The sequence below is a fragment of the Impatiens glandulifera genome, chromosome 7 (genome assembly GCF_907164915.1).
Source record: "Impatiens glandulifera chromosome 7, dImpGla2.1, whole genome shotgun sequence".
Classification (NCBI taxonomy): domain Eukaryota; kingdom Viridiplantae; phylum Streptophyta; class Magnoliopsida; order Ericales; family Balsaminaceae; genus Impatiens; species Impatiens glandulifera.
Window position 1 is genome coordinate 39,735,028 of NC_061868.1, and position 14,188 is coordinate 39,749,215.

The following is a 14,188-nucleotide window of genomic DNA, read 5'->3' on the forward strand; positions in this document are numbered from 1 at the left end:
GGGTTATTATGGGAGATTGTAACGTTACAAGATTCAGAAATGAAAGAGAGCCTGAGACAGACATAACACAAGACATGTAGGATTTCAATGAATGCATTCAAGACATAAGCTGCAATGAACCATCTTCCTCAGGTAATCTATTTTCATGGTCAACTACAAGAGGGGCGGACAACATGAGAAAGAGCAGAATTGATAGAGGCCTAGTGAATGAAAAATGGGTAGAGTTTTACCCAAGAAGCCAAATCCAGATTTTGCAACCAGGTATCTCTGATCACTGCCCTTTGAATTTTTATTTGGGAGAAAGAGAAAAAACAGAAAAGACCCTTTAAGTTCTTAAACTTCTGGATAAAAGATGAAAAATTTAATGAAATCGTTAATGAAACTTGGAACATCAGAATTAATGGAACAATGATGTTCAGAGTTTATGAGAAACTAAGATTACTGAAAGGGAAGTTGAATAAGCTAGACCGAAAAAAATATAGTGGGATTTCTAAAAGAGTAGAGGAAGCCATAACGAAATTGGAGGAAATACAAAGCAAGGTACTAAGAGCCTCAAATCTACCTTATAACAGGGAAGAGGAAAAATAGGCTCTTACGCGATTCAGAGACCTCTGTTCTAAAGAGGAAAGTTTTGCTAAGCAAAAATCTAGAGAAAATTGGTTTTCATTAGGAGACAAGAATACTTCTTTCTTCTATAAAAAAATGTTCATCAAGGAATTTTAGAAATCAGGTCCTAAGGCTCATAAACTCAAATGGAGATGTTTTACAGGGACAAAAGGCAGTTCATGAGGAAACAATAAGTTTCTACAAAAAGCTAATTGGAATAAAAACGAGCACAATAATAGAGGACAACTGAAGATTGCTTCAACAGATTGTGCAAAGAAAAATCAGTTAAGAAAGTGGTAACCAATTGATTACAAGAGTCAGTATGGAAGAAGTTAGAAAAGCTGTGTTTTCGATGAAAGTGGATAAAAGCCCAGGGCCAGATGGTTTCAACGCGAACTTCTTCAAAGAAAACTGGGAAATAGTGGGTAAATATGTAAGCGAAGGGATTTTGGAATTCTTCCAAAACAGAAAAATGTTGAAGCAATGGAACGTCACAGTGTTGAATTTGATTCCTAAGAATTCAATTCCGGAAAAAATTCAGGACTTTCGTCCTATTTCATGCTGCAATGTTATTTACAAAATTATTTCAAAATTTATTTCGCAATGTTTGAAAACAGTTATTGATAAACTTGTAGGATTAGGGCAATCAACATTTATTCCTAAACACTATATTTCCCATAACATCCTACTCATGCATAGCTTATTGAATGGATATGGCAAGAAAAACATATCGCCACGTGTGGCTTTCAAAATTGACATTAAAAAAGTTTTTGACTCGATCAGATGAGGATCAATCCACGAATTCCTCCTTGTTGCAGGTTTTCCAATTATTTTCATTGATTGGATTATGCAATGTGTTTCCACTCCTCACTTTGTTGTGAGCGTGAATGGTATTCATGGAAGCTTTTTCAAGGGTGAAAGGGGGGTAAGACAAGGAGACCCTATATCTCCTTACCTATTCGGCTTAATAATGGAAATTCTTGACTGTATTTTAAAAATGCTTTTAAGAAGTCATCATTTCAAATTTCACTCGTACTGAAGAAGCAATAACCCATATATATTTTGCAGATGATCTATTTTTTGTGGCTTATGCGGATGTTAAATATGTTAGTATAATCAAAGAAGATCTAACAATCTTTTCGAGTATTACAGGTTTATACATCAATGATGATAAAAGTCAGACTTTCTATGGAGGGGTTAATGAAGAAAAGAAAGAAAACATATTCAATATTATGGGAATCAAGGAAGGTGAACTATTAGTGAAATACCTTGGAGTACCCCTGTCATCAAAATAACTCTAATACAATCACTTCAGACAACTGGTAGAAAAGGTTATAAATTTTGTCTTGAGTTGGGCTACGAAAAAACTGTCTTATGCAGGTAGAATCGAGCTCGTTAAAAGGGTCATCTTTAGAATTATTGGCTATTGGGCACAACAGATAGTAATCCCAAAGAAAATAATGGTTGAACTCGATAGAATCATGAGAGACTACATCTGGGGAACACAAGGCAGAGGAGGAAAAAAGTCAAATGGGAGGATGTTTGCACTCCCATAGAAGAAGGCGAACTATGAATAAAAAGTTGTGTTGAATGGAACAAAGCCCTCACCATCAAGAGCTTATGGGAGTTGGAGTAAAAAGCGGACTCCTTATGGGTCAAATGGGTGCATACAAGATTTATGAAAGAAGAACAGAGTATCTAGACACAACCATCAATGAAAGAATGGCATGGTCATTAAAGAAAATCCTAAAAACAAGAAAAAATGTCTTTCAAATGGTGAAAACGAGAATTGGAAATGGAAGAGGGGTACTATTCTGGCATGATCCTTGGCTGGATAATATTCCCATTATATTCAAAGAAGAAATGCAAGGGAGTTAGAAGAGAATACATCAAGTACTCATTTAGAGACGTCTATGAAGGTAAATGTGATTCACTTTTGAGGCGTATTCCAGAAGGTGATAGAATCCTAAACCTAATGAGACAGAAGCAACTCAATGAAAGTAATGATAAAATATGATGGAAAATAGAAAGCAATGAGAAGTTTATTATAGGAAAAGCATGGGAAATGGTTAGAACAAGAGAATAGGAGGTAGATTGACAAAATGTGGTATGGTCTCCAAAGATTATTCTTCGTCACCAATTTATTCTCTGGCTGGTATATAGGAAAATGTTGACAATAAAAGACAGAATTCGAAAATACATAAACATTCCTGATATCAACTGTGTCCTATGTTCGGGAGTTGAGGAAAGCATAAACCATTTATTTGGAGAATGCTCTTTTGTAATACAAATCTGGGGGATGTATGCTACAAACATGAACATCATCAACTTTTCAGGAATATGGGAAGAAATCCAAGAATGGATGAAAAATAAAGCAAAAGGAAGATCCTTCTATGTAAGTATGTTGAAATGCTACTTTGGAGTAGTAATCTACAATATCTGAAAAGAAAGAAATTCAAGAACTCGCAATGGAAGAAGTAGAACCCTTGAAGATATTTGGAGAGATATAACTTCAGATAGAAATGCACTCATTCTCAATCCTGGAGAGGAATGGAAAGGAATGAAGAGAATAGAAAGTTTTGTCAGATATGGGATATTTCGTTTGAGAATGTCACAAGTAGAATAAAAGTAAAAACATGTAGGAGCTAATTGATTGTTGTTATTGTTTGTAATTCAATTATTGTTTCATTGTCAAATCTAGAAATTGTTTAGATATGATCTTAAACTTTTGTATTTTTTCCCCTCTTTTGGGTTTTTTTAATGAAATGGCACTAAGCTGTTTTTAAAAAAAAAAAAACAGATGTAAATTTAACTAGTCTGGTAAGGCAACCAATGCACTTGCATAAGGGCCCCCACTTTTATAGGGCCCCCAATTTTTATATCTTATAATATTATATTATTAATATTATTTTTTCCTCTTTTTTCTCTTTTAATATTAAATATATATTATAAAAATAACTTTTTTATCTCCTTTTAGTCTCGTATTATAATATATTAATTATTTATATTTTATTTTATTAATTAAAATTAAAATTTTTTTACTATTTTAGGGCCCAAAAATTTTAATTTGGATAGGCCTCCAAAATCTCATGACTTCTCAAGCCCGGATATCCTGAATTAATAACATGTCAGTCGACGAATTCATTTACCCGGTGAACGATTATTTTTTAGATCAATTATTGGTAAGACAACCTATACAATATATAGTTTCATAGTCCCATATTTATAAACTCAAATTATATTATATTATTATCTTTTTTTTCTTTTCATATTAAATATATATTATATAATATATTTAACTTTTTTTTATCTCCTTTTTTATCTTTTCTTTCCTTATTATAATATATTAACCATTTATATCTTATTTTATATTATTAAAATTTTAAATAAATACATTATTTATTATTTTATGTGCCATAAAATTTAAATTTGTATTAAGCTCCTAATTCACAATATCCAATGTGCTAGTATGGTGAAAGGAACCTTTTGCATATATTTTTTTTAGAATATTTAACACAAATTATAATTTCGTTGTGAATTTAAAATTAACAATATATATAAAAGAAAAAATTGAAAAGATTGTAAATAAAAAAAAAGGCAAGACAAAAAGAAATGATTAAAATATATAGAAATTAAATTTGAAAAATAAAGAAATAAATAAAAATAAGAAAAATAAATGTCTTGTAATAATAGAGTAAAAATAGGAGCACATATTATTCAATTACTAAAAGTATGTGTCTTTTTTTAACATTTCCAAGCAGGAGAAGTCTAAATTTGTATGATGAAAGACCTTTTTGTGAGAGTATATACAATTTCTATTTGTGAGTGTATGATGAAAGACCTTTTGTGAAATCAATAGGAATATATTTTATTTGAAGCAAAATCTTTGCAATTCGTTCACGAACGAAATGCAAATCAATTTCTATATGTTTTGTGCGAACATGAAACATTGAGTTAACAGATAAAAATACAGCACCGATATTGTCACACCATAGAATATGAGAAGTTGGTAAATTAACTCTTAATTCACTAAATAATGATTGAATCCAACATAGTTCTTTCGTTGCATAGGCAAGTGCACGAGATTCAAATTCAGTACTAACAAGTTCACGATATTTAGATTCAGTACTAGATCGAGTCACGACTTGTTGTTTTTTTGAATTCCAAGAAATAAAATTATCTCCAAGAAAATTGCAATAACAGTTGTCAATCTTCTATCATCTAGACATCCAACCAATCTGAATCTGAATAAGCTGTCAAGTTCAAATTTAATGTGCATTGTATGAATAATCCGTGATCGGAGTATTTTTTAAGTATCGCATTATTCATTTGACATATATCTAGTGAAATGTGGTTGGAGTTTGCTTAAACTGACATGCTCTATTAACAACAAATGCTAAATTAGGACGAGTAAGTGTCATATATTGTAGAGCTCCAACAATATTTATGTAAATTGTAGGATCAAAAAGTTGATCACCATCATGTCGAGAGAGAGATGAACCTGAAGCTGTAAGGGTGTGGTGTGACCTGGAATTAAACATATCAGCACGTGTAAGAATATCATTAATGTACTTTGTTAGAGATAAAAATAATCTTGAGGTAGTGTGTGATGCTTCCCTTCTTAAAAAGTGTCATATCTGATCAAGATCTTTTATTGGAAATGTTTCACTTAGACGTTATGAATTTGTGTTTGTGATGCATTTCATGAAATATTTATTGGGGGGTCACAAATGAATTGTTGCTTGCTTACAACAAAAGGATCAAAACATGGTACTGGTTGTTTGATTAAGACAAGAAAAATTAGGTTACAAGAATTTAGAGAGGAAGGATGGAAAAACATTTGGACGTCGTTTTTATAGAAATCATATGATCCAAATACCTAATATGGAAGAAAATATAAAAATTTGTGGTCGTAGCAAGCGTAAGGGGTAGATGATTACTAATTTTCATCACTATCGTGTTGGGATTTTTGTGAGGTATTTATTCTACATATTTTATTAAATTGTAGTGTTTCTTTACAATATTGTTTTCTAATATAACTTTTTAATCACTTTATTATTATTATTATAGGTTCTTGATATGATGATTTAAGAGATGAATAATCGTTTTTCAGAATCAAATACGGATTTGCTTACTTGTATTGCTTGTTTAGATCCAAAGGATTTTTTTTCTCAATTTGATATTGGTAAGCTACTCCACCCTGCTGAACTTTATCCGGAGAATTTTTCATCAATTGACTGTATAATGCTTGAGAACGAGCTTGAGACTTACATTAAAAATGTACGAAATTAATTTCCAATGATTGGAGATTTGAGGAGTCTTTCTAGAAAGATGGTTGAAACTGGGAAAATGCAGTTTTTTCATTTGTATATCGTTTGATTGAGTTGACATTGATTTTATCAGTTACGATTGCTTCTGTTGAAATGGTCTTTTCTGCGATGAAAATTATCAAGATTGATTTGCGTAATAGGATGGGGGATGAGTGGATGAATGACAGTTTGGTATGATACATCGAGAAGAAGATTTTTACTACAATTGAAAATGAACAAATTTTACAACATTTTCAGCAAATGAACACTTTTAGCACACAATTGTTTCCTCTTGTTTGTACGTCCCAAACTTAGTATTGGTGATAGTAGTTGTAATTAAAGGAGAACTAGCATGACACCCCACAATTATGGTCCCCGCTTAAACTCAAAGTGCTTTCAGATAGAATCGAACTCGTGACATTTTTGTCTCTCAAGCCGACTCTTACCACTGAGCTACCTTGGTGGGGTCTGGTGATAGTAGTTTAAGTGTAAGAAAATAATTATTCTATTGGTATGTACCTAATTTTATATTTTTTTGTTATCGTTACTTCTTGTATTATTTTTGATATAATTGTTATATAATTAAAAAAATTATATATTATAAGATTTAAGTATTTTTTTTAGTCCATGTTGAAACTAATTTGATCTTGATTCGCCACGGTAAGTCGCTGACTAAATTCAATCCATAAACTTGGAAACTCAACTTGTTCTCTTTTGTCAAGTAGGTTGACATTTTACATTCCCTTTATTATATTCATCATAATAATAATATTATTTATTTACTCTTATTCACATTTCACTCTTACCCACACTTCTTTTTTTATTAAAAAAAAAAGTATTTCTCTTTTATTAATCTTTATATTCATCTCTTCATATTCATCTTCAACTATCATAAATTATCTCTCTTATTCATATTTTTTATATATTTCTTTGGTTATTGTAACAACAAAGTAGTTAGGTTCTTTTTTTATTACAAAAAAAAAGTATTTCTCTTTTATTAATCTTTATATTCATCTCTTCATATTCATCTTCAACTATCATAAATTATCTCTCTTATTCATATTTTTTATATATTTCTTCGGTTATTGTAACAACAAAGTAGTTATGTTTTTCGAAATCTATAACATATTTATATAGATAAATAATGCTTCTATATATGTTTTTTTTAATTTCGATATTACTACTTAATTTAAAATTATTTATTATTTGGTTATTCTTCAATATTTTGTTATGTAACTTCATTTTAGTAAAATATATATGTTACATTTTAATCGGGTAATAGAGTATTTGTTTAGATCGAGTACTCAACGAATCAAAGATGAGAAGAAATTGATATATTTGTCGGAGTCACTCAAAATAAAAATCATGTACGAGGATGTGTACTTCACTACCCGATGCCTATCTTAGAGTTGTAAATGATTTTGAAAACTTGTAGAAAATGTAAACTTGGAGTCCAAATGGTTTAGTCAATCCTAAAATTTGTAGGAGTGGAATGTTAAACTCAATTGATTTTATACATTTAAAAATTGTAGAAATGAAATTTTAGAATCCAGTTGATTTAGTCAACTCCAAAATAGTAGAAAATGTTACTTTAAATCCAAGGTGATTTTTGTTAGTTTTAAAATTTGTAAGTAATATTTTAAAGTCTAATTGATTTTGTTAACTTTAAAATTGTAAAAAAAATATATGTTAAAATAATTAATTCCTCACTATAGTTTGTCATATTATCGTGGGTGGTACTCTATTTTTGTTTACTGTTATAAGTAGTACTAAACTCAGTTTAGTTCCTCACTAAGTAAGTTAGAACAATTACCTTGTTGTTGATGGAATCATTTAGCCACGAGACGTGTTTTATGTCGATCAATAGATCCGTCAACTTTATGTATGAGTTTGAAAACCCATTTACATCCAACAATATTATGAGATTGTGTACGAGAAATAAGAGACCATGTTTTATTCTGAATAAGAGCATTATATTCATTTGTCATGGCAAGACGCCATTGCGGATCCTTATTAGCTTTGGTAAAACATGTAGGTGTAGTAGCGGAAGAAGTAGCAATGAGAGCTGATGAGGACATAGATCGTGCTTTATTGCGTGTGATCATCTGATGAGTAGAAGATGTATGTGCATTAACTGTTGTGATAACTGGTTGTGTTGAAGGAACAATAATAGTAGTAGAAGAAGATGTTATAGTGTTTGGTGATGTTGTTGAGGTCGAAGAGGGTGATGATGAAGACGGTGAAGTGATATGAGATAATAGAGGTGGTATTGATAAATTAAGTATAGTTGTTGGAAGAGATGTCTCATTATCTTCTTGTGGTTTAGACAAGCGCACAAGGTCCTTACTTTTGAAAAGAAAAGTGAGTTCGTCAAAAGTGACATGTCGAGAGATAAATATTCGTCCAGACGGAATGTGAAAACACTTATAACCTTTATGAGATGAGCTGTAACCAAGGAAACTGCATTCAGTAGTATGAAAATTGAGTTTGTGTTGATTGTACGGCCGTGTGAGTGGATAACAAGAACACCCAAATGTCTTCAAAAAACCATAATCAGGAGAAGAGTTAAATATAGTCTCGAATGGTGAACGTTGATGTAATGTCGGAGTAGGAAGACGATTGATAAGATATGTGGTTGTTTCAAAAGTTTCACTCCAATAATGTAGTGGCATAGATGCATGAGCCAATAAAGTGAGACCAGTTTCCGTAATATGACGAATTTTTCGTTCAGCAATGTCATTTTGCTCACTAGTATGTGGGCAAGATAAACGATGTAAAATACCATGATTATCTGTTAATGATTTGAAATTTTTATATTCTCCTCCCCAATTAGTTTGCAATATTTTGATTTTACGACTAAATAAATTTTCAATAAGTCGAAAAAAGTTGATAAACGTATTCAAAACATCTGACTTTTTCTTTTGCGAATATATCCACGTGAATTTGCTAAAATCATCCACAAAATGTACGAAATAACGACAACCATTAGATGAAAATTCAGAAACAGGTCCCCAAACATCTGAATGAATTAGGTCTAAAGGAGCCATAGATGTAGATTTTGAAGCTGAAAAAGGTAGTTTATGTGCTTTCCCATATTGACATGATCCACAAAAAGAAATAGTATTACTACCTGAAACTGGTAATTTAAAGTGTGATATAACTAAAGATGTAGTAGCGCTAGAAGGATGTCCAAGTCGTGAATGCCAAATTTGAGCCGGAGATCTAATACCAATAAATGTTTGTTTATTAGAACATGTTGAAAACGAACTTTCAGTAGGTTCAACGCAATAAAGTCCGTCCTTGAGTAATCCCTTAAGAAGCACTATCTTCGTATCTCGGTCTTTAATAAGACAAATATTTGGGTGGAATTTAAAAAATACGTTATTATCTGATGAAAATCTCGCGACACTCATCAGATTTTTAGTAATATTCGGAACGTGTAAGATATTACGTAAGTAGAGAGATTTTTGTTGATTTAAAATTTTAGTCGTACCAATATTATAAATATTCAGAGGCATACCGTTTCCGACTTTGATAGTTTGAGTACTTGTATAAGGAGCATGTACATGTAGATTATTAAGATTGGAAGTAATATGGTCGGTAGCACCTGAATCTGGACACCAAGTGGGATCTACAATAGTAGACGATGTAACTAACATTGTCGTAGGATTTGTAGAAGGATTAAAACGATGGCACTCGAGAGCACTATGTCCTTGTATATTACATATTTGACAAGATGGATTATAAAAACAACTTTCGGAGCGATGACCAATTTTATGACAAAAATGACATTGCGGACGATTATTGTCTCGGTTCTATCTTTGGTTCTTTCCGCCTCCATGCATATAAATATAAGCAACATTCGCCGAAACGTTTGAGCGCGAAATATTTTCATAATAGAATTTTCTTTTCTTGAATATGAGTCGTTGTTCATAATTTAGAAGGATGTTTGTCATCTCATTAAACAATAGATCTTGTCCAGAAGTTAGAGCACATATCATCGGCTCGAACTCGTCTCCAAGCCCGTTGAGTAGAGTTAGTTGCAGATCTTGATCAGAAACATATTGTCCGGCAGCGATAAGTGCATCTGATAGGTTTTTGATGTGTTGAATGAAGTTAAGAAGAGAATCACTACCTTTGTGTGCGTTTAGGAGTTGACTCCGTAACTCAAATAGTCGGCTCTTTGATTGAGAAACATAGATTTTCTCTAAGGTTTTCCAAAGTTCTTGTGCCGAAGATGATTTTGAGACTTATTGACGAATCTCGTCGGTCAATGTTGAAAAGAGCCATGCAAGTACCCTTTGATCTTAGATACGCCATTGTTTAAACTTTGGATTCTTGATTTGAATTGTATTATTTTGACCATCTGTTTCTTGAAGAAATTTGGGAGGAGTTTCAAGATTTTCTTCTACTATATCCATAAAATCATAACCTATCATGATTGGAGTAACTTGTGATTTCCAATAGATATAATTATATTTATCAAGCTTTACGCTTCTAGATATTATTGGTAGAACTAAGGAGTGATATTGTTCTTCCATTGAAATTGTTTTCGGGAGTTTTTCTTTATACGCTCTGATACCAAGTTAAATTTCTTGAATTGATAAAATAAACAAGAACTATTTGATTGAGTTCTTGAAGAAAAAGATTGAAATAATATTATTGATTGAATGAATAATCTTTACAATAGTTTATCTATTTATAATATTTATAATAGTATTAGAGAAATAACTAGAAAATATAGGAATTGGTTATTATATTTAACCTAATTAATAGGAGATAAATAAATAATTTCTCTTATTTATTTAAAAATGTCTAACACTTGATTGGTATAAATAAATAATTTCTCTTATTTATTTAAAAATGTCTAAAACTTGATTGGGTGAAAACTTTGAAATTCAAAAGGTTTCTTTTTTAATTTTAAAAGCTTAGAGGATGGAATGTTTATTCTAAAAAATTATGTCTTTGTTTTGAAATAAAATAATTACAAATTTTGGGTTTATTAATAGGAAACTCATTAAAACTAGAAGAAATAGTTTCAATTAATTATAAATGGACTAATTTTGGAAAATTATTTTGAATTTAATTAGTAAATAATTAATTAATTCATGAAAACATGTTTTAAATTATTATTTTTGCATTGTCCATAGTGTCTACTATCTCAAATCTTTTGTGGAGTATAATTGAGGTTTACTAGGTGATAACCGAGTATTTTTTAGTTGCTGGGAAGTTTGAATTGAAATAGATCATCCCAATTATTTTATAATACTATCTAGTTGAAAAAAAAATTGTTAAACCTTCAATTATAATTGTCGTACAATGCATATTATTCATAATGTATTATTATGATGTTTTTTAAATTCGTTCCGGAAAACAAGTGAAATCGGTCGGGAAGAGTTAGATTTAGAATTTATAATATAAAAATAAATAAGAACAATTTGATTCTTGAAGTGAAAGATTAAACTAATATTATTGATTGAATTAATGATATTTATAATAAACTATCTATTTATAATATTAATAGAAGAGAAAACATAGGTCCTAATTAATAGGACCTAACTAATAGGAGATAAATCTACTATTTATTTCGGTTGTTTAATACTTTATTAACCCCTTCAAGCAAATTAAAAATGTGAGGCACAAACGGTGAAAGAGCAAATCGATGAGAAACGAGACATTTGGTGAAGATATCCACCACTTAATTTTCCATATGAATGTACTGAATGAGTAGTTGTTTACGAGCAATTTTTTCTCAAACAAAGTGAAAGTCGATTAATACTAGGTTAACTGACAAGAATGTGACACTAATTATCACACCATGAAATCGGGGAAGAAAAAAATGAAACTTGAAGTTCACTAAGTAGTGATTGAATCCATCAAAGATCAACAATTGTATATGTGAAAACACGATATTCAGATTCAGTACTAGAACGAGTAACTACTTATTGTTTATAGTTTATTTAATTGAAGTATAATTTTTGTCATAAATGATTTAGAGTTGTCAGTGAGATTGTTAATATATACTAAAAAGTATGCGAATATTTGTGACGCATGATGTGTGAAGAGTGTCGTGTCAGATTTTGATTATGTGAAATCAGATATAGTAGAGTGGTCTGGAGAGAAACATACCAAGCACAAGGTCTAATGTTTAAGACCGTATATTGCCTTATGAAATTTGCATATATGATTAGGAAAGTCTAGATGGACAAAATCGGGTAGTTGTACTATTAAACTTATTTTTGTAGAGACCTATGAAAAAATCTATTTGTTGAGGAAGAGGTGCAATAAGTTGCTACACTTGAACAATTAAACGATGCATAAACCAACCAAATTTACGGATAACTTTTGACAAACAATCTCTTCAAATAAATAATGCTTTAAGAATAAAAGATATAAACCATGGAAGGATATTACAATAGAACACAAGATTTTTATAGTGATTCAACCAAATGCTTACATACACTTGTCAATATAGAGCCAATTTTCCAATGATTTTCTTTAACTTTCATTAAATAGCAAAAATCCAAAAAATTAGAGATTTATGACATCTCAAATAAGAGATGTGCTATTCTTACGATAATTGTTTAATCTAGAAATTTACAATAGTAAAAATAAAAAAATAAAATATTATTAGTTTATAAAATATATTTTTAAATTAATTTAATTAATGAAAATAGATTTTGAATTAATCGATTAAAAATCAATTAACTTTGAAAAGTGAGTTTTGGAATTAATTAATCTATAAAAATAGGTTTTGAATTAACCCATTAAAAAAAGCAACCAATAATATACTTTTAGTTTTCAATTAATTAGTTTGAAAAATATAAACTCAAAAAAAAAATCCTTTTTTTCAAATAATCCAAACTAATAAAATATCATTTCAGTCTCCATAATTATTATCTTATTTAATTTTATTAACCAAAATATTAAATTATTATTATTCATTTTACATTTAAATATTTTTTAAACAAAAAAAAATCTAACTTCTTACCGTTATCACCGTTTTCAAATTCAAATTCTGCTTTCATATTTAGAGCTTTCATGTCTATTATGAGGAGTGGAGGGAGAATAATGTGTCACCATATCATTGGTTTGGAAAAAAGATAAATGGTGAGGAGAAAGAAAAAAGAAAAAATTTGTTATTTTTTCCACAAATTAGATTGTGATCATTTCCTCTCAAATTTTCTCTCCCAAATTCTCTCTATAATCATTTCTCGTCTGTTTATTTTTAGAGCCTCAAGAGTCTCCATTATTGGTTTTAAATTTAAAACACCCAAAATAATTGAAGGGCTAAAACGAAACAAATAAAAAAAATTAAAAAGAAGAAGATGAAGAAAATTTATGAACCAAAACTACCCTACCCCGAGCTCTACAACTTCACCAATGGGATTTCCATCGTTGAGGAGATCAGTGTCTGAAAATCATTTTTTGAAAGTTAAATTTTCAGAATTTGATCTTGATGTTCTTGATTAATAGACTATTCTAAACAAACCAAAAAATTTACACTATTATTTGGAACATGTGAAGAGTGTCGGTCTCAAGAAATTGACTATCTATTCTCATGTAAAAAACGTTAAAAAAAAATATTAAAAAAATATTTTTTTTATGATATTTGAACTCAAAATTAAACAAAATACATTTTTTAATCTTAAACCACTAAGTTATACATTATTATTATGTTAAAAATCTAATTAATTTAATTAAAATTCTATTGTATTTCTTAAATAGGCTGCCCCAGTCCATGGGCTTGTCGGGCTTACGTTTGGGTTAAAACCCGACTTTGTATTTTTGGGGTTTTTTTTAAGTACTTGATGTCTTGATTTTAGATGAATAGAAACGGTTGGATAATTTTGAAGCCAAACCCTTACTTATTTTGCTTTTATTTGAGACTTTCCCATTCGAAAATTAAGAGATTGTGGGCGACTATGAAATCGTGCTGATTGGAGAAGTTTTTGGAATGGATTTCTAGAGTCTTTGGACTTTGGTTAAGTGACTTATCAGAATTGGGTTTGTTTTTTTTTTAATTTTAATCATTATTAAGCATTGGTGATGGAATGAGTACCATTTTAATCCCAAAATATTTTAGAAATTATATGGAAAATTTTTAGAAAAGAAATTAATCGAATTAGAGACCAAATAAGGGCTTGTAAAATATATGATGAGTTTTTCGACGAGCATAAACCACGACATTAGGGGACGTATGGTGACCGGGTAATGAAAGAAGATGATCTAGACGATGGATATGTGACGTGAGCGCGAGCGTGAGTATGAGC